The following is an 18,320-nucleotide window of genomic DNA, read 5'->3' on the forward strand; positions in this document are numbered from 1 at the left end:
CTTCTTATTTTGCCCAACTTGCTCTCCTAAAGATGAATGTATCAACTTGTGCTCTCTTCCAGAATAACAAATATAGGCCAATTTTCTCTTCTGAGGAGTCAGAAGTGCAGCTCACCCAACATGGAATGGTTTGGGGCACGTTGGAATGGTCTCTCTGGCCCCACAGATTTTCCTTATTGGCTGAAATGCCCTTTACAGAGCTGTGACCCCTTGAATCCTTCCTGACCTTCACATCCTGTCAGTTATGCTATATTGACCACGCTCTGTGTATGTTCTTTGGAATTTTTTGAACATTTATCTTTTTTTTAACCATTGCTACTGCCATTGGCCTTGTCACCTTAAACCATTAGAACAAGGTCCCAGCAGATCCCCGCCCCCCTACAGAGTATCATCCCTGCTAGTCTACCTAAAATTCTTCCAGCTGAATTATATTTCTGAAACACTGTTATGGGTATGTCAGAACCTTGGTCAAAAATGATAACTGTCTTTCCAGTTCCTGGAGAAGTACTTTTTACAGTCCATTTGTTTGTTCTTTGGTTTCCAAGTAGCAGGGGGATGCTTTTTTTAAGCAAAATGTTAGGTAGGTAGGTACCTTTAACCAAAGTACTTAAAACCCTAAAATGAAAAACAGATAGAAGTAGACATACTTTTAAAAATGTACATATGCTTCTGGGATGCCTGGCTGTGCAGTCTGCTAAGTGTCCATCTCTTGATTTTGGCTCAGGTCATGATCTCAGGGTCCTGGGATCGAGTCCCATGTTAGGTTCAGCAAAGAGTCTGCTTGAGGATTCTCTCTCTCTCCCTCTCCCTCTGCCTCTCCTCGCCATGCTTGCTGCTTGCACGCTCTTTCTCTACAATAAATCAAGAAATAAAATCTTTTTTAAAATGTAGATATGCTTTGGTTGAAGTGAGGAGGAAGGACTCAAAGCCTCCCTTCTTTCAAAGGCCTCTGGATGCACAGCATGAAGACCACCAGCCTACTTATGAGGTTCATACCCCTTACCATGGCATTCAAGACTGCACTAACATGATCCTAACTTGCCTTTCCCATCAGACTTCCAACTGTTCATCAAAGGAACCCTTTGCTCCAGCAGTTTGATCTTTTCTCTGTCCCACCTACAACCCAGCATTCCTCACTCTTTACCTTTTGCACACATCATGCCCCCATGCCCAAAATGCCCACTGCTTTTCTCTTCCTGTCTGAATTGCATTCACCCTTTAAGCACCAGCTCTCATCCTGTTGACTTCATGAACCCTTCCCTGGCTACCTTGTTTCACAGAGACTCACTTTCTGGGGCTAAGATAACTTTATCTTCTGAACAAAAAAATGGAGACAGAAGCTGTACAGCTGAAGAAGCCTTATGGTATGTCATTAAATGTGGGGCCAAAGTTCCCTGATTCTGTGTCCTGGCTCTGCCAGTTGTTAGTGGTATGATTCTAGTTAGCATGCCTCAAGTCCCTCATCTGTAAAACGGGAACAATAATAGTACTCATCTCAAATGGTTATTTAAGGATTAAATTGTGATAGGCTCCTAACACAGTGTTTGGCAGTTGATAAATATCAGTCAGTCATTGATAATTATTAGCTGTTAGGCTAATAATAGACATGAGGTGATGAAGATCTGAGCTAAGGCAGAGGTAGTGGGTATCTTCTGAGGGTAGAATTGTTAGGAGGTCTAAAGGCAGAGGGAATTGTACACAGAGTAAGATATACTAGTACACAACCAGTGGAAGGTGAAACGGGTTGCTCCAACACCAGGTGGAGAAGGACCTCAATGAGGTGGTTCCCCCAAGGCTCCTATCAGTGAGGCTCAATTCTCACTGAGTTCAGCAATTCAGTGAATTTAGCAACCATGACTACCTTAGCAAAATTGTTTTTCCAGTTTACTAGGAGGTAAAAGGATAGCTATTAGGGATTGGGCCATAAGATGGAATATGTTGGAGGGGTGAATATAGCGCATGGAGCCCTGTCAGGAAGAAGAGCCTCTGTGGCAGCAGGTGGGGGCATTGTGCCAGGCATACCATAAACTGTCTATAAATGTTAGCTGGTATCATTAAGAGTGTTTTAGCAGCCTGGGACAGGGAGAAGTAGTGCCAGGATAACTGAATGGAAGCATGGAAAAGCCAAAAGAGAAATTTTGATAGTTCACCTACTTAAAAGTGTATGTGCACACACACATGTGTGCATTTGCACATGCATGCACATGTTGCTAGAGTACAAAGGGAGAGGTCACAAGATCCAAATTGGTTTTGTTGCCAGGGAGATAAATGTTTGGATTCTTTCAGTGAATAACCATTATTCCAGATAGAAAAGAGGATCACAGATATTTCTATTCGGTGAACTCTTTTGGGGCAAGGTCCATTACTCATCTTGTATGCACATCATCAGTTTTTGTTCAATAGTTGTTGTTTAATGTATAGTTATGGAAGGAAAGAAGGAAAGAAGGAAAGGAGAATTATGAGATGATGATTAAAACATCTGCCCCAGGGACTCCTGGAGATAGATAGGCGTTTATGACCTGTTACTTTTATTCTTAAAATTAGTGTTTCTTTTGGGACTCACAATACTGAATAGTGAAAATCCAACAAAGATAGTAGTCCCTGGTTTGGGCTGGAAATGAATAGGAGTTTGGCATGGGACAGAGTAGAGGCTAGACCTGGATTTATTTTTACCTCCTGAGAATGCGATGAGGGCAGCATATGGCTCTAATCCATTCATTTTGTATACCATCTAATGAGATCCAAGTCTGCTCTTCTGGGTAAAGGCAAGGATAAGAGCTAAAAGCCAATTCAGGCATATAAAATCAATAAATATTTATTAAACACCTACTTTGAGCAAAATAAGCAAATGTTGAGTACCCACTCCATGTAAACACAGCAGAAGTTATGAATGGTTCCTTACCCTAGGGAGCTTAACAATCTAGGTGAGAACTCAAAGCGAATATACCTAAAGCAATAATGAATAATGCAAGTCAGATTAAAATTCAACCCAGCAAACATTTGTTAAGCACTTGCTATGTGCCATGCATTGTAGATTTAATGATTAATAATAAGTGCAAATAGGTGATGTCAGCAAGATAGTGGACTAGGAAGCTCCAGGCCTCATGGAAATGTCAAATAAGCACCTGAGGACTGACTAAAATAACTTTATAGGAATTCAGAAACCAATCAGAGGTCAATAGCAACCAAACAAAGGCCCAATCAAGAAAAAAATCTACATTCAAAATCATAGGAAATTTCATGACATGAAAATGTCATGGCAGAAAATTTCATTCTCCTCACTCCTGCCTATTCCCACCTCCACCCCCCAGTGTGGTGCAGAATGGTCAGGAGGAATCAGCTCAATCCCTGGTTCCCTCCCTTGGGACAGAAAGAGCAGAGTAGAACTTGTTTGCAATGTCCTACGATGCCTGTAGGCTATGCAAGGAACTGGTTCCTGTCTCATCTAACTCAGAGTTCAGGTGAATGGCAACGTAGTCTGGATCTCAGGCTGGAAGCCATGGAGGCAATGATAGTTGCTGTGAAAACTGAGGAACTGCAGACCTGTGAGTGTCTGGGAGCAAGAGATTATGGGCAGAGGAATGCAGTGACCATCTAAGGGCACAGGAAGAAGCAGAGATGAGATTCTTTGAGAAATTAAGGCATTTAAAAACACCTGGAGGAAATAAAAAATAAAACCATACATACACTAAGCCCAGACAGGATGCAGGCCCAGAAGAGACCTGAGAAGAATCTGAAAGCCTTCACAATGAATTGATTTCAAGACTCAAAGGGCTGCTACTTGTGAAGGTCTTCCACCTTAGTCTGCAGAGACTGGACAAGGTAGCTGCCTTTTCAAGTGCCCAATTTTCAAAGTTCACAAGTCATACAAAAACAGGAAAAAGTGGCTTGTTAAAAGGAACAAAATACATCTCTAGAAACTGTCCCTGAAGAAACACACATATCAGGCTTACTAGACAAAAAGTTTAAACAGTTATCTTAAATGTGCCTGAAGAAATACACACATCATGCTTACTAGACAAAAAGTTTAAAACAGTGATTTAAATGCACTTATAGAGCTAAAGGAAAATACAAAAAACTAGAGGAGCTAAAGTGTTAGGAACTGAATTGTGTCCCCTCTCCCACACTCATATGTTGAAGTCCTAATCCCCAATGTGATAGTGTTTAGAGATGAGGAATTTGAGTGGCAGTTAGGTTTATTAAATCATGTGTGTATGGCTCTCATGCTGGGATTAGTGCCTTCATAAGAAAAGACACCAAAAAGCTTGCTTGTACATTCTTTCTCTGCTTCTCTGCCATCAATGTAGACAGCAAGAAGGAAAGCCATGAAGATAGTTCTCATCAGAATTCAACCTTGCTGGCACCATGATCTCAAAGTTCTAGCCTCCAGAGGTGTGAGAAAATAAATTTCTGTTGTTTAAGCCACTGATTCAATGGCATTTTATTAAGGCAATGTGTGCAGACTTAAACATCAGTAAAACAATATATGAACAGCATGAGAATATCTACAAAGACATAGAAATTACGAAAAGAACCAAACAAATTCTGAAGCTGAAAAATGAAATAAATGAATTGAAAATTCACTAAAGAATTTCAAAGGTGGATCAAACAGGCAGAGAAAGAATCAGCAAACTCAAAGACAGATTATTTGATGTTATTTGAAAAGTTTGAGGAGGCACCTGGCTAGCTCATTCAGTAGAGCATATGACTCATGATCTCAGGGTCATGAGATGAACCCTACATTGGGTGTAGTGATTACTTTTTTAAAAAAGGAAAAGAGGGCAGTCCAGGTGGCTCAGTGGTTTAGCACAGCCTTCGGCCCAGGGCCTGATCCTGGAGACCTGGGATCGAGTCCCATGTTGGGTTCCCTGCATGGAGCCTGCTTCTCCCTCTGCCTGTGTTTCTGCCTTTCTCTCTGTGTGTGTCTCATGAATAAATAAATAACATCTTTTTTTAAAAAAGGAAAAGAAAAAAATGTCTGAAGAGGACAAAGAGAAAAAAGAATGAAAAAAATGTCATTAAAGCCTAAGGGAATTATGGGATACCAAGAAACAGACCAGTATGTACATTATGGGCATCACAGAAGGGGAAGAGAGAATGAAAGGGACAGAGAAATTATTTGAAGAAATAATGGTAAAAATTTCACAAATTTGAGGAAGGACATAGATATACAAATCAAAGCATCTAAATAAACTCCAAAAAGGATAAACCCAAATATACCCACATGAGGGTACATTATATTCAAACAGTAAAAAGAGAATGACAAAAAGAGTCTTGAAAGTAGCAAGAGAAAAGTGTTTTGTAATATATAGGGGATTTCCATAAGATTATTAGGGCAGATTTCTCAGCAGAAACTTCAACTTCATAGGCCAGAAAATTGGAGATTGGTATATTTAAAGTGCTGAAATAAAAATAAACTGTCAACTGAGATTTCTATATCCAGCAAAACTGTCCTTCAAAAAATAAGGAGCATATTAAGATATGCTCAAGACAAACAAAAGCTGAGGGAGTTTATTATCACTAGACCTGCCCTAAAAGAACTGATAAAGGAATCCTTCAAGTTGAAATGAAAGAATGCTAGACAGCAGTTTGAAACTGTAGGAAAATAGAAAGTTCTCCAGTAAAAATAAATGCATAGGCAAATACAAAAACATTATTATTGTAATTTTGATTTGTAACTCCACTCTGTATTTTCTAAAGGATCGATTGATCTATCTATCATCTATCTATCTATCTATCTATCTATCTATCTATCTATCTATCTATCTTTAAAGAGGGGAACGGTGGGGGGGGGGGAGGCAGAGTGAGAATCCCAAGCAGGCTCAATGCTCAGCACAGAGCCCAATGTAGGGCTGGATCTCACGACCCTGAGATCATGACCTGAGCCAAAATCAAGAGTCAGACTCTTAACTGATCCACCTGGGCACCCTGGACAGGAGCTGAGTTTTAAGGTAAGGTTTAGCTGTCACATCCTCTCTAAAATATTCTCTTTTCTCCACATCTTTCAAAAGATTGTAGCAGAATTCCCACCTGCATGGTGAGGAGGAACCCTCCCCTCTCCACCCCCCAATCCTTACCATTGTTCACTGAGGAGAAATTTTGTGTAGAAGGGTGACAGGATTGATATGTGAAAATTATTGGGAATCTGCAGGGAGATGGAAGGGCAAGACTGAGAAGATCCAGAAAGCTTTTTCTTTTTAATGTTAACGCAGTTTTTTTTATGATAGACATAGAGAGAGAGAGAGAGAGAGAGAGAGAGAGGCAGAGACACAGGAGGAGGGAGAAGCAGGCTCCATGCCGGGAGCCCGACGTGGGACTCGATCCCGGGACTCCAGGATCACGCCCTGGGCCAAAGGCAGGTGCTAAACCGCTGAGCCACCCAGGGATCCCCAGAAAGCTTTTTAAAAGAGGGGCTACTTATTTCGATTCAAAAGTTGTTAAATATTAGATTTCCATACTCCCCACCAGAATTTTCACATGACACTCAGTTTGAGGGCTAGATTCACTGTAGAGTTCATTTGCCTTTAAGATTCTAAGAAGATTAAACTTCCTGGCAATCTACATTGGCTAAATAAATAGATGTATGGGTGGATAAATGATGATGTGTGCATAGATTATGGATGAGTGGATGGATAGATGTTGGAAGTAGAGCTGAGGAGATGTTGCATGGATAGATGGTTGGATGGAGAGCTGAACTGAGAAAGGGTCAGCGTTTCCTTTGTTGTTGTTGTTGTTTGGTTTTTCACTTGTCATCATTTCTTTTTGCCTCTAATGCAATCACTATCATTCTCAGCCTTTTTTGACTTTTCAGCAGTGGTCAGAACATTTTCTTATTTAGGGGTTGCTAACACAACCTTATTTTCAGCTTTGGTGTTCTCTTTTTGTCTCTCCTTCTCTCCTTATCCCCCACAAGACAACTTAACCATATAGTGATATGCGGATGGAATAATTCAGGGCATCCGTGAACTTGGATTGGGGAAAAAAGTACATTTGTACTTTCATTAATCTTTAACTGAAAGGTAGCTTTTTCTGGAATTACATTAGTTATAAGACCTTCTGCAAAACTTGTTCAGTGTGTTAACAAAGAAGCCCATATATGACTATAGTCCACATTTTTAAAAAATTATAATAATATATTTATAATATATTTCAATATTGTCAGTTTCCTTGGTAATCCTATATATTTAATTTCATACATTTAAAAACATTGTTTCTAGAGGGATCTATCTGTTTCATCAAAGTGCCATGGGACTCTGTGGCACAAAAATGATTAAGAGGCCCATTACTGGATTTGCTATAATTGATCGTTTTAGACAGTAAGGAATAACACGTTTCTTTTTGGCCACCATGTTGGCATCTTTCATCCAGAAACTTGCCTAAGCTTGTAAACATTTGGATCAGTGCTCTTGAAGACCATTAAAACCGGGTTGCATTTGTGTAACTACAGGCAAAAAAGGAACATGATGTGAGCAACTCTGGTTTTCAGCCAAGCCTGATTTTTTAGGACACCAGACCTCTGGGTACAAGATAATTCATTTACTGCTTGACTTGTAGCCAGTGCTCTTGTTATTGTAGGAACAGGCAGAAATTGAGATTTGGGTGGTGCACAGTACTGCATTTAACCATTCTTCTGCCCTGGATGCCTCTTTGAACAATGTACTTGTGTAGATCAAGTGAAGACAGTGAAAAACAAATGCAAGACTTTCCCAGTGCAGGCTAGGCAGGTATTCACAGATGCGTGTTAGAAAAGAAAGGAGCGTGGAGGACATGTACATTTCACGGGGTAGGGTGGGGGTGCGGAATTTTGCTCCAGTTCCCTTTCTCCTGATTATAGAAGTGGAGGGAGAAGGGGGGGGGATTGGCTCAGTTGTCAAGGAAATGAAGTAGTTGGGTTCAGCTCCCTGACAGCTCAGGCCCTAATGAGGTAGGTACTTAATGAGCCAGATCCTCTTCCTTATCCTCTTCTTAAAGGGCTCTTCACAGGCTCATTGTCAGTTTCTGTCTCCTGTGCTCATGTACTTGTCTTCTTTTCCCCCATTACTAACGTGCAGGAAGGTGTACTGATGCACACACACGTCAGTGAATGACTCACACTGAGATTTTGAGACTTGCTATACATAAATACGGAAGTCCCATTGTGACTTGACTTTTTATCACCAGATTTAGGTATGTTGACCCTGAAACATCCCAATTCTACATAGTGAGAACTCGCTGGAGCTCTCTTATTCACAGCCTCCCTCTGCACACGAAGTGGCCATACACATACACAGTCTTCATGGCCATAGCCCTCTACACATGTGTGTCCCACGGAGCTGTGAAGAGCCAAATCTTTAGACCCATTACCTCCTTCTGGAAGAGTTGATACTTGTTTAAGCCTATGTGTCTGTGGGGAGTACACATTCCCAAATGTGCGATAGCCCTCCTTTCCCTCCTCCTCTCCCCATACCTATGGACACTAAAACACACATAGGCATTCATGAGACATAGGCCTAAAGGTTGGGAGTGGAGGACCCTTACCTCATAGGTACTGCAGAGGATCTGCAAAGGCCCTCACTGGCCTCCATTCACCTTCTGTTACTACTGACATGAGATAAGTAATTCACCCTGGTCTGTCTCTAATATTTTAGAGACCCCTGAGCTAGCAGAGGAAGAAGTTAGGTGGATACCTTGGTAAGACTTTTCTCAGCACGTGGGAATGCAACTCCCCTGGCTAAGCTATCTAGCTAAATAGTTAGAGGATACACTGGGATGTCTGCTACCCACGCCTTTTGAAGAAGATTCCCCGACACCAAATTAGCCATTTGAAAATTGAGCGTAAGTGATTCCCATTTGGCTAATTGCTTTTAGGGAGTCTGTCAAAACCCCTCACTCCAGCCCACACTCAGTTAGGAATTCCAAAATAGCACTGTGTTTGGGGCAGTGGCTGGGGAGCAGCTATAGTTGCTAGGATGGAGACAGCTTGGTGTAGTAGCTTGGGCCTTGTATGAAGCCCTAAGGGGGGAATTACGGGGCTTCCCAACCTGACAGTGAAGAGAACCTGACCTGATGGTACCAACCACTTGGTTTGAAGACAAGCTAGGCACTGAGAAATCTGGGACTCTGTATGCAGTGGAGAATGAGAAGCCCTAGATCTACATGCACCACCTTGGGCCATGGCTATCAAAACTTACAGGGAGAGGAGACATTGAAGCAGGCCAAAAGGCGAGTATCAGATTCACAGCTCTACTATGCATTTACAAAGCTCTCCTAGATCATTTTTCTCCGCCCTCTCAAGGGTTGTCCATGGATTTGTTTGGCTGTGAATAAGTGGGAGATCAATGAAGCTGCTCTCTAGAATAATATTGTGTTCATTACCTATTACGATGTAGCAGATCACCCTAAAACTTAGTGGCTTCACATGACACACATTTATTATCTCCAAGTTTCTGTGTGTCAGGAGCCCAGGTGTAATTTAGCAGGATATCGAACAAGGCTGTAGACAAAGTGCTGACCAGGGGTGTAATCATGTCACAGCTCAGCCAGGGAATGGTCCACTTTTTTTCTTTTAAGATTTTTCTTATTTATTTATTTATTTATTTATTTATTTAGACATTTATTTAAATAAATAATAAATAAATTATTTATTTAAATAAATAGGCAGAGGGGATCCCTGGGTGGCTCATCGGTTTGGCGCCTGCCTTTGGTCCAGGGAACAATCCTGGAGTCCTGGGATTGAGTCCCGCATCAGGCTCCTTGCATGGAGCCTGCTTCTCCCTCCTCCTATGTCTCTGCCTCTCTCTCTCTCTCTCTCTCTCTCTCTCTGTCTATCATAAATAAATAAATCTTTAAATAAATAAATAAATAAATAAATAAATAAATAAATAAATAGGCAGAGGGACAAGCAGGCTCCTTGCAGAGAGCCTGACGTGGGACTCGATCCCGGGACTCCAGGATCCCCAGACTAGGATCACACACTGAGCCAAAGGCAGACGTTCAACCACTGAGCCACCAAGGCATCCCAGGGAAGGGTCGACTTTTAAGCTCACTCACATAGTTATTAGGAAGATTCAGTTCCCTGCAGGTTCAGTTCTTTGCTGAGCTGCTGGCCAGAGGCCACCCTCAGTCCTTGGCATGTGGCCTCTTCAATATGGCGGTTTATTTCATCAATGTGTCTAAGCCAAAAACGCAATGGAGACAGTGCTGGCAAGATGTATTAAGAGTCTTTGTAACCTAGGGATGCCTGAGTGGCTCAGTGGTTGAGTGTCGTCTTCAGCTCAGGGCATGATTCCAGGGTCCTGGGATCGAGTTCTGCGTTGGGCTTCCTGCAAGGACCCTGCTTCTCACCCTGCTTATGTCTTTGCCTATCTCTGTGTCTCTCATAAATAAATAAGTAAAATCTTTTTTAAAAAAACAGTCTTTTATAATCACTGAAGGGACAGCCCATCACTTTTATCATATTCTGTCCCACAGAAGCAAGTCACTGGGTCCACCCCTTGCTCCACGGCTGTGGATACCCAGGGAAGGAGCATCAGGATTCATGTCAGAAGCTGTTGAACAGACATAGTATAATGGAAAGATCATAATACTGGGAGCCTAGAATTTTGTCTTGTAATTTTGGCCATTAGCTAGCTGTGGAACTTTGAGGAATTCTCCTTTCTTTCTCATTCCTTGATAGGATGGGAACAAAAAATACCTGCTATAATGCTGAAACAAAGCAAAAAGTATAAGAATACTCTGAAGAACTTTTAGTAAATAGCATGTCTTATTTGGGGGCAGGGGGCGTTCATATTTCTGTATCCATTCATAAGAATGTAGTACAATGTTTATGTCATAGCTCCAGAGCCTTCCGGAGCTGGGTATTTTGGTTCAGTCTGAGCTGTGACATTAACTATGTGACCTTGGTCTACTTATTTAATCACTCTAAACATCCTTTTGCCCATCTGATAATACGTGCCTCACAGAGTCATAAGCAATAAATAAAATAGTATTTATAAGTCATTTAGCAGAGAAGGAGAGAGACAGCCCATGTGAGCACACACGCAAAAGAAAGCCTTTAAGAAGGGAGAGAAGGCAAAAAGGCCAGAGGAGATTTTTTTAAAAAATGATCCTGTGAGCAATTGGAGGTCACCTTCCATAAACACAAGACCATGGCCAGATGCTTCAACAATCACATTGCTCTTTCTCTACTTCCCCCTTTCCAACAATGTATAAAATCCAATTTTTGCATAAGCTTCTTTGGCTGATCTTTCAGACAACCATTTATTACTCCATGGATGCTGTTTGTTTCTGTCCTTTGGCCATTTCCCAGGTTCAGGCAAGTAGCTTATAGTGGGGCCAAAGTGTGGGCTTACCATCACCAGTGATTTACTCCTTTCCCAGGACAACCTGTACGAGGTGTCACACTATTTTGAAATCGACCTTGAGGGGGCCTGGGTGGCTCAGTCGGTGAAGCGTCTGACTCTTGGTTTCGGCTCAGGTCATGATCTCAAGGTTGTGAGATTGAGCCCCACATTGGGCTCTGCACTGAGCATGGAGCCTGCTTTGAGATTCTCTCTCCCTCTCCTTCTGCACCTCCCCTGCTTGTGCATGCTCTCTTTCTTTAAAAAGAATAAAAGAGGGCAGCCCGGGTGGCTCAGTGGTTTAGCGCCGCCTTCAGCCCAGGGCCTGATCCTGGAGACCCGGGATCGAGTCCCACGTCAGGCTCCCTGCATGGAACCTGCTCCTTCCTCTGCCTGTGTCTCTGCCTCTCTCTCTGTCTCTCTGTGTCTCTCATGAATAAATAAATAAAACATTAAAAAATGAAAAAGAAATTAACCTTGACAGCTATGCCAGGACTTAGACTATAGTAGAAAGAAGAGAAACCAAGATTCTAATTTCTCCTCTGCTGCTAACTAACCATCTGACCTTAGGCAAGGCTGTCTTTCCCTAAGCCTCACTCATCTTTTCATTGGCAGCGATGTCATCTGCCTTGCTAATGGCATAGTGTTGTTGAGAGGCTCAACTGAGATGTCAGGAAAGTGTCCTAACACACAGAGTGCTATGCTAATGTAGGTAATTGTGGTCAACAAGGGGTAAGGATTTCTACTTCTCTTTCCAACTTCTGCACGCTGCAGGGACTCACCCAAATCTCTGCGCCTCACTTTATTCGCCATTAAATAGCCACTCTGATGCCCAGAGGGGCTTAACAAGCAGTTGGCTGACTTTTCTCAAGCCACCTGTTGTTCTGTACTGTGGGTAGCTGATGCCACGCTGGGGACAGAGTGGTGCCTGGCATGCGAGTGGGGTGGAGGTGGTGTGGTGTGCCAGCAGGCAGAGGTTGTGGTCACAGCTGTGAGACATTATTAGCTAGACATTTGCAGGCTTTCCTAGAGAGAGAGAGGGGGAAAAATGGAAAGAAAATGCTTTAAAAATAGAATTTTAAATGCTGTCCAACTGTAAGGCATTACGCTTTAGCCTCCCTCATTAATTATTACTCTTACTCTGTGTTGGGCACAGCAGTGCTAAGCTCTTTCCATGAAGCATGCCATCGTGTCTTTACTTCAGGCCTTTGAGGGCTGTATTAAATAGTTGAGGAACTGAAGTCCTGAGGGAGACTAAGTAGCTTTCTCTAGATCAAACAGCTTGGAACTGGCAGAGCCTCAGTCAAAGTCATCTCAAGAGGTGAATGAAACCAGCTCTGATCCACAGGTCAGGAGACTGGAACAGAGTTAAGTAACACCTTGAAGTCAAATGGCCAGCCAATGGAAGAGTCGATTCCAGAACCAATGCTTCCTATCTGCACAATATAAAATATGGACCTTTGGCTCCCAGTGTATCACCAGGAGTTCAGTCATCTCTAGGCAGCCATTCCTTGAACACTTACTCATTGCAGCAGCCTCACTGAAGGAGGTGTCACTGGACATAGACCACAGTCGAATTTGGTTGAGACATCAAGAATTACACAAAGCTAACCTTGACTGCCCAAGGCTGTGCTGAGTGTGCATTGATAGGTAGGTAGGCCTATGAGCCATAGAGGCTCCCTCACATAGGCCTCGAGCAAACCATAATATGTTAAGGGTTGGCATGTGTTGTAGGCTTTTTAAAAAACGATTTTATTTATCTATTCATTAGGGACACAGAGAGAAAGGCGGAGACATAGGCAAAGGGAGAGGCAGGCTCCCTGTGGGGAGCCCGATGTGGGACTTGATCTCAGAATCCTGGGATCACGACCTGAGCCAAAGGCAGACACTCAACCACTGAGCCACCCAAGTGCCCTGTTGTAGGCTTTTGATACTTATTACCTAATTTCTTTACAGAAAGCATTTCTGGCTTTTATCAGCCACGCATGGGTGTCCATTGTACACTTTTGCCAACATTGAGTCCTCTATTTTTTTAAAAAAACTTGTTTATTTGATGGGCAAAATTCGTATCTGGCTTCATTTTTATGTATTTTATTACTAGGTGAAGTTGAAGATTTTTCATGAACTTCTTAGCCATTTATAGATCCTCCTTCAAAAACTGTATCTTTTGCCCATTTAACCATTACAAGTCTTAGTATTTCTTAACAAATGTGCAAGCTTTTTATAATGAAAGCAATCAACCAACCAACCCTCTGTGATCTTTCTGGTGGCTGTTATTTTTTTAAATCTTGTTTATTCCCTGCAAGTGTTTTGAAAATGAGAGAATTTCCACTTGGGGTTTGGGTTGGTGTAGATGACTTTTAAAATCTTCCCACGTCCACATCTCTTGTTTGTTAAAAGACTGGTCTTTCCTTGGTATTGTGGCTCTTACCACTCAAGGAAAAGCAGGTATTTCAATTCTGGGCAGAAGTAGAGTGAATATTGTCTTCCTCTTAATCATAGACAGCATAACTCTGGCAAGAAACAAAATGAAGCTTTTCAAGTAGCAGACAGAGCAAGTCAGCTATATTCCTAGTATACTTCCTGGTACACAATAGGTGCTGAGAAACATTTTGTTGTAACATTAAAGCAAGTATGAATTTCCCTCCAAGAATCATGTATTATCAGGCAGCTCAGGTGGCTCAGTGGTTTAGCGCCACCTTCAGCGTGATCCTGGAGACCTGGAATCGAGTCCCACGTTGGGCTCCCTGCATGGAGCCTCTTCTCCCTCTGCCTGTGTGTGTGTGTCTCTCTCTCTCTCATGTGTGTGTCTCTCATGAATAAATAAAATCTTTTTTAAAAAAAGAATTATGTATTATCAGTTATAGCCTCATGTATTATCACTTGAGTTAGGAGTCAAACTACCTTCTTTCTTTTTTTTTCTCTCTCAAATTCTTCTTTACTATTTTAAAAAAAAATGTCTGATTATATCAGGAACAGGCTATCTATAGGTATTCATAGGTCTTCAACCTTAATAATCTCCCTTTCAAAAGGGGTTCACAAATTGCCCCAGGTTTCTTCTGAGTATTCTGGAGAGCCTTGTAACACAGTAATTAAAAGTCCAGATTCTGATGACAGAAAGATCTGAATTCAAATCTAAGTTCTGCAATTTACTAGATGTTCGGCTGTTGGCAAATTATTGGACCTCCCTATGCCTCCACTTCCATTTCTGTAAATAAAGATGACAGTAGTACCTGTCTCACAGGGTAGAGGTGGTTCTCAGGCTTAAGTGATATAATGTATGCAGAGCGTAAGTCACAGAATAAGTAAGCACCTGTTGGATGATAGTTATGATTATATCAACAATAATAAAATATGTGTCGGGGGGACAGGAGGCAAGGATAGATGTAGCATCAAGGGCAGTAGCATAAATGACATTAACATGCAGTCCAAACACAGATTCAAGTTCAAACTCTTATCAACACACTCTTTGACTTCCCTAGAGTAATTCCTTTCCTTCTGTAGGTTTAGTTCTCTGACAGTAAAGTACCCTGTCATCTTCTGCCTGCTGGGCCTGGAGTACTAGCCCCATCACTGTTTTATTGGGTTTTTAAATATTTTATTTATTTGAGAGAGAGAGAGAGAACACAAGTGGAGGGAGAGGCAGAGGGAGAAGCAGACTCCCCATTGAGCAGGGAGCCCGATGTGGGACTCAATCCTGAGACACCAGGATCTTGACCTGAGCCAAAGGCAGAGGCTTAACCACCTGAGCCACCCATGCGCCCCTAGCCCCATCATTGTTAGAGCAATGGCCCCAGCATCCTAATCTGCTTTGTATTCTAGCATGTAAGAAGCCTCTCTGAGGTTAAATATGTGGCCTATGGGGCTCCAGAAAGAGTAAGTACTAGGACCAATAGGGTGCAAGTTACAAAAAGGTAAACAAGTTTCAGTCCAATAAAAGAGCTTTCCATTGTGCAGTGGTTAAGCATATGCAGTTGGAAGCCACATTGCCTGGGTTAGAATCCTGACTCTATCATATACTAGCTATGTGACTTTGAATATTTTAGCTTCTCTGGCACTCAGCTTCCTCTGCTGTAACCTGGCGATAACAATAGTACCTACATCATAGGATTGTTATAAAGATTAAATAGTTTGATACTTGTGATTTGCTTACATCAGTATCTGACATACATGAAGCACAATATAAGTGCTTGTTAAGTAGCAAAACTGATAAAATTGAGAACTCTTTAAGAATTGAAGGAAATGAGAGTGCCTTGGTGGCTCAGTCAGTTAAGTGTCCAATTCTTGGGTTTCCGCTCAGTTCATGATCTTAGAGTCGTGAAATCAAGCCCCACGTCTGGCTCCATGCTCAGTGGGGAGTCTGCTTGCAATTCTCTCTCGCTCTCCTACTGCCCCTCCCCTGGCTTGTTTGTGCTCTCTGTTGATCTGTCATAAATAAATAAATAAATAAATAAATAAATAAATAAATCTTAAAAAAAAGAATTAGAAGAAATGCTTTGATAGATAGTGACCATGTCACTCCCAGGGTGCCACTAGAAGCTGGAGGTATTAAATATATTCAAGTATCAAGAGAGGATTGGACATGGTGGACTTTACCACTAGTTTCTGATCAGAAGATCTATGACTTGTTTCCCAGGTCACTTAGCTGGTCAGTGGCAAGGAAGGCCTCAGATAAACCCAGGGTAAGCCAGAACATTCTAGTTTTCTTTCTCCTATGCCTCTCTCATTCTCATTTAAACTCGTGTTTCCTTGGATGATGTTTTTAATCAATCCACAAAATACAGCAGTGTGGAGGGCAGGCTCAACCAGCCACCCTTCCCATGTTCACAAAGCAACTGTTCCTCTGCAAGCCAGTTTTACTTCCTGCCACCTGGACAGGAAGATCCTGGACAGCTTTGATTGACAAGAGGCTTTTTCCAGCTCATTAATGTGCTGGATGTCACTTGCTGATTTACAATCTTCTCATTTGTAAGGTTCCTGTTGCTATTAAATGAGAGGAATCATGTCATAAAACTGATGTCACCAGCTTGTCAGTTTTATATTTGACCTAGCTGTATCTGCATATGCCATTTGACTCTAGCCTCTTATTTGGGCAGAAAATAGCATCCATTCATCTGCTCTCCACCACCCGCCACTCACTAAAAAACAGAAGAAGTATGCCTCCAGCAGAGGTTGCTCAGAGGATGCTGGAGTTACTCTCAGTTCATAGACCATGTAGGCCAAGGGCCATGGGAGAGCTGGAGCACAGATGATTTCTCTCTTAGAGAACCAGATTAGACTGTAGCCCACATAGATACAGCTTTCTGAATGATTGGAGGTTGAATGTCAGTCTACCCAGCCCTGAGTTGGGCTGAAACACAAACCAGGAAGGCAAGGCAATGTATAAGCACATAGGTGAATGAATTTCCCTAAAGTAGCTAGTCTGGGGGGTGCACTATGGCTGAGAAGGGGTCTTGGCTGAGGCACATCTGGAGACCCTGAGAATCCAGGGAACTATCCTGCATGTTATAGTAGGTCTGGGCCCCCGAGAGTTCTTAGCCATTCCAGGAAAAGTGAATGTAGGGAAAATTGTCTTCAAGATGCCACCAGAGGGGTGAAGGGTGGAGATTTGCCTGCACCAGACATCTCAAACTAGGTCCAGAGAGAATGCTACTCAGCCCCTGCAAATGGCAGTATGGCCTTGGAATCAGAGAGACCTGGGTTCATGTCTCTGCTTTGCCAAGTTCCATCAGATGAGTTACTTAATCTCTCCAAGCCTCTTTCCTCTTCTCTGGAATAGATGTGATAAAAGTCCCTGATTCATTGAGTTGTTGTGAGAATCACGTCAGATAGAATGTAGGTAAAGCACTTAGCACTCATCTTGGCAAAAGCTAATTGCCAAGTGAATGTTAACTATTGTAATCATCATCACCATCATTACAGATCAATTACTGGAAGCAAATAGATATAACTAAGAAAACACATACACATAACAGACACTTGAACAAATGCTCAACATCACTTGGTATCAGTGAAATACTTTCGTATACTTTTTAAAAAAATTATTTATTTATTTGAATGAGTGTGCGAGTGAGCGAGAGAGAGCATGAGCAGGCTGAGGGGATAAGGGAGAGTCACAATCAGTCTCCCCACTGAGCAGGGAACCTGATACAGGGCTCGATCCTAGGATCTTGGAATCATGACCTTATCTGAAGGCAGATGCCTAACTGAGCCACCCAGGCACCCCTTTTGTACACTTTTTAATCCATGCTATATTTCACAATAAAACCATTATTAAAAAATAGGCCCTAGGGTATAATCTAGTGGTCGTGGAAAGAGGTAAAGCATTGTTAGGAGCCCAGCCTAGTAACTAACGTCTCTGTAGATTTAAAAGGTAATTATTTTGTGGAACCTGGGTGACTTAGTAGGTTAAGCATACAACTCTTGATTTTAGCTCAGGTCATGATCTCGGGGTTGTGAGATCAAGCCCTGCATCCAGCTCTGCGCTCAGCAGGGAGTCTGCTTGAGTTTCTCTCTCTCTCTCTCTCTCTCTCTCCCTCTCCTCCCTCCTGCCCCATCTCCCCCTGCCCTAATTCTCTCAGAGAGCACAAACAGGGAGGAGGACCAGAGGCAGAGGGAGAAGCAGGCTTCCTGCTGAGCAGAGAGTCCAATGCGGGCTCAATCCCAGGACCTCAGGATCATGACCCAAGCCAAAGGCAGACACTTAACCGACCGAGCTGCCCAGGAGCCCCAATAAATAAAATCTTTAAGGAAAACATAATTGTTTTCCAGAGGCCCTGTGGCTGAGTCACTTCCCTGGTGGAGCCCGTACCGTGATATGGCTCCTTCCTTATAGCCCCCCACCCCACCAGCCGGTCCTACACGTACACTCAGGGATGACGCATTTGCCACTTTCTTCAAATATTTGCAAAAAGCTTCCCAAAGTAGGAAGCCTTGCGGCTGCAGAGCATTCCATAAGAAAGATGAAGCAATGGTTTCTATGGCAACGCTCTGGCACTTATT

At 42.4% G+C, this 18,320-nt stretch overlaps 1 protein-coding gene across 14 annotated transcripts in view; it reads left to right on the forward strand.

Moving 5' to 3' along the window:
- The window catches only part of PAK3 (p21 (RAC1) activated kinase 3), a 261,514-nt gene that overhangs the window by 72,485 nt on the left and 170,709 nt on the right, over positions 1-18,320 (forward strand). The window lies entirely within an intron of this gene.

This window comes from Vulpes vulpes, chromosome X (genome assembly GCF_048418805.1).
Source record: "Vulpes vulpes isolate BD-2025 chromosome X, VulVul3, whole genome shotgun sequence".
Classification (NCBI taxonomy): domain Eukaryota; kingdom Metazoa; phylum Chordata; class Mammalia; order Carnivora; family Canidae; genus Vulpes; species Vulpes vulpes.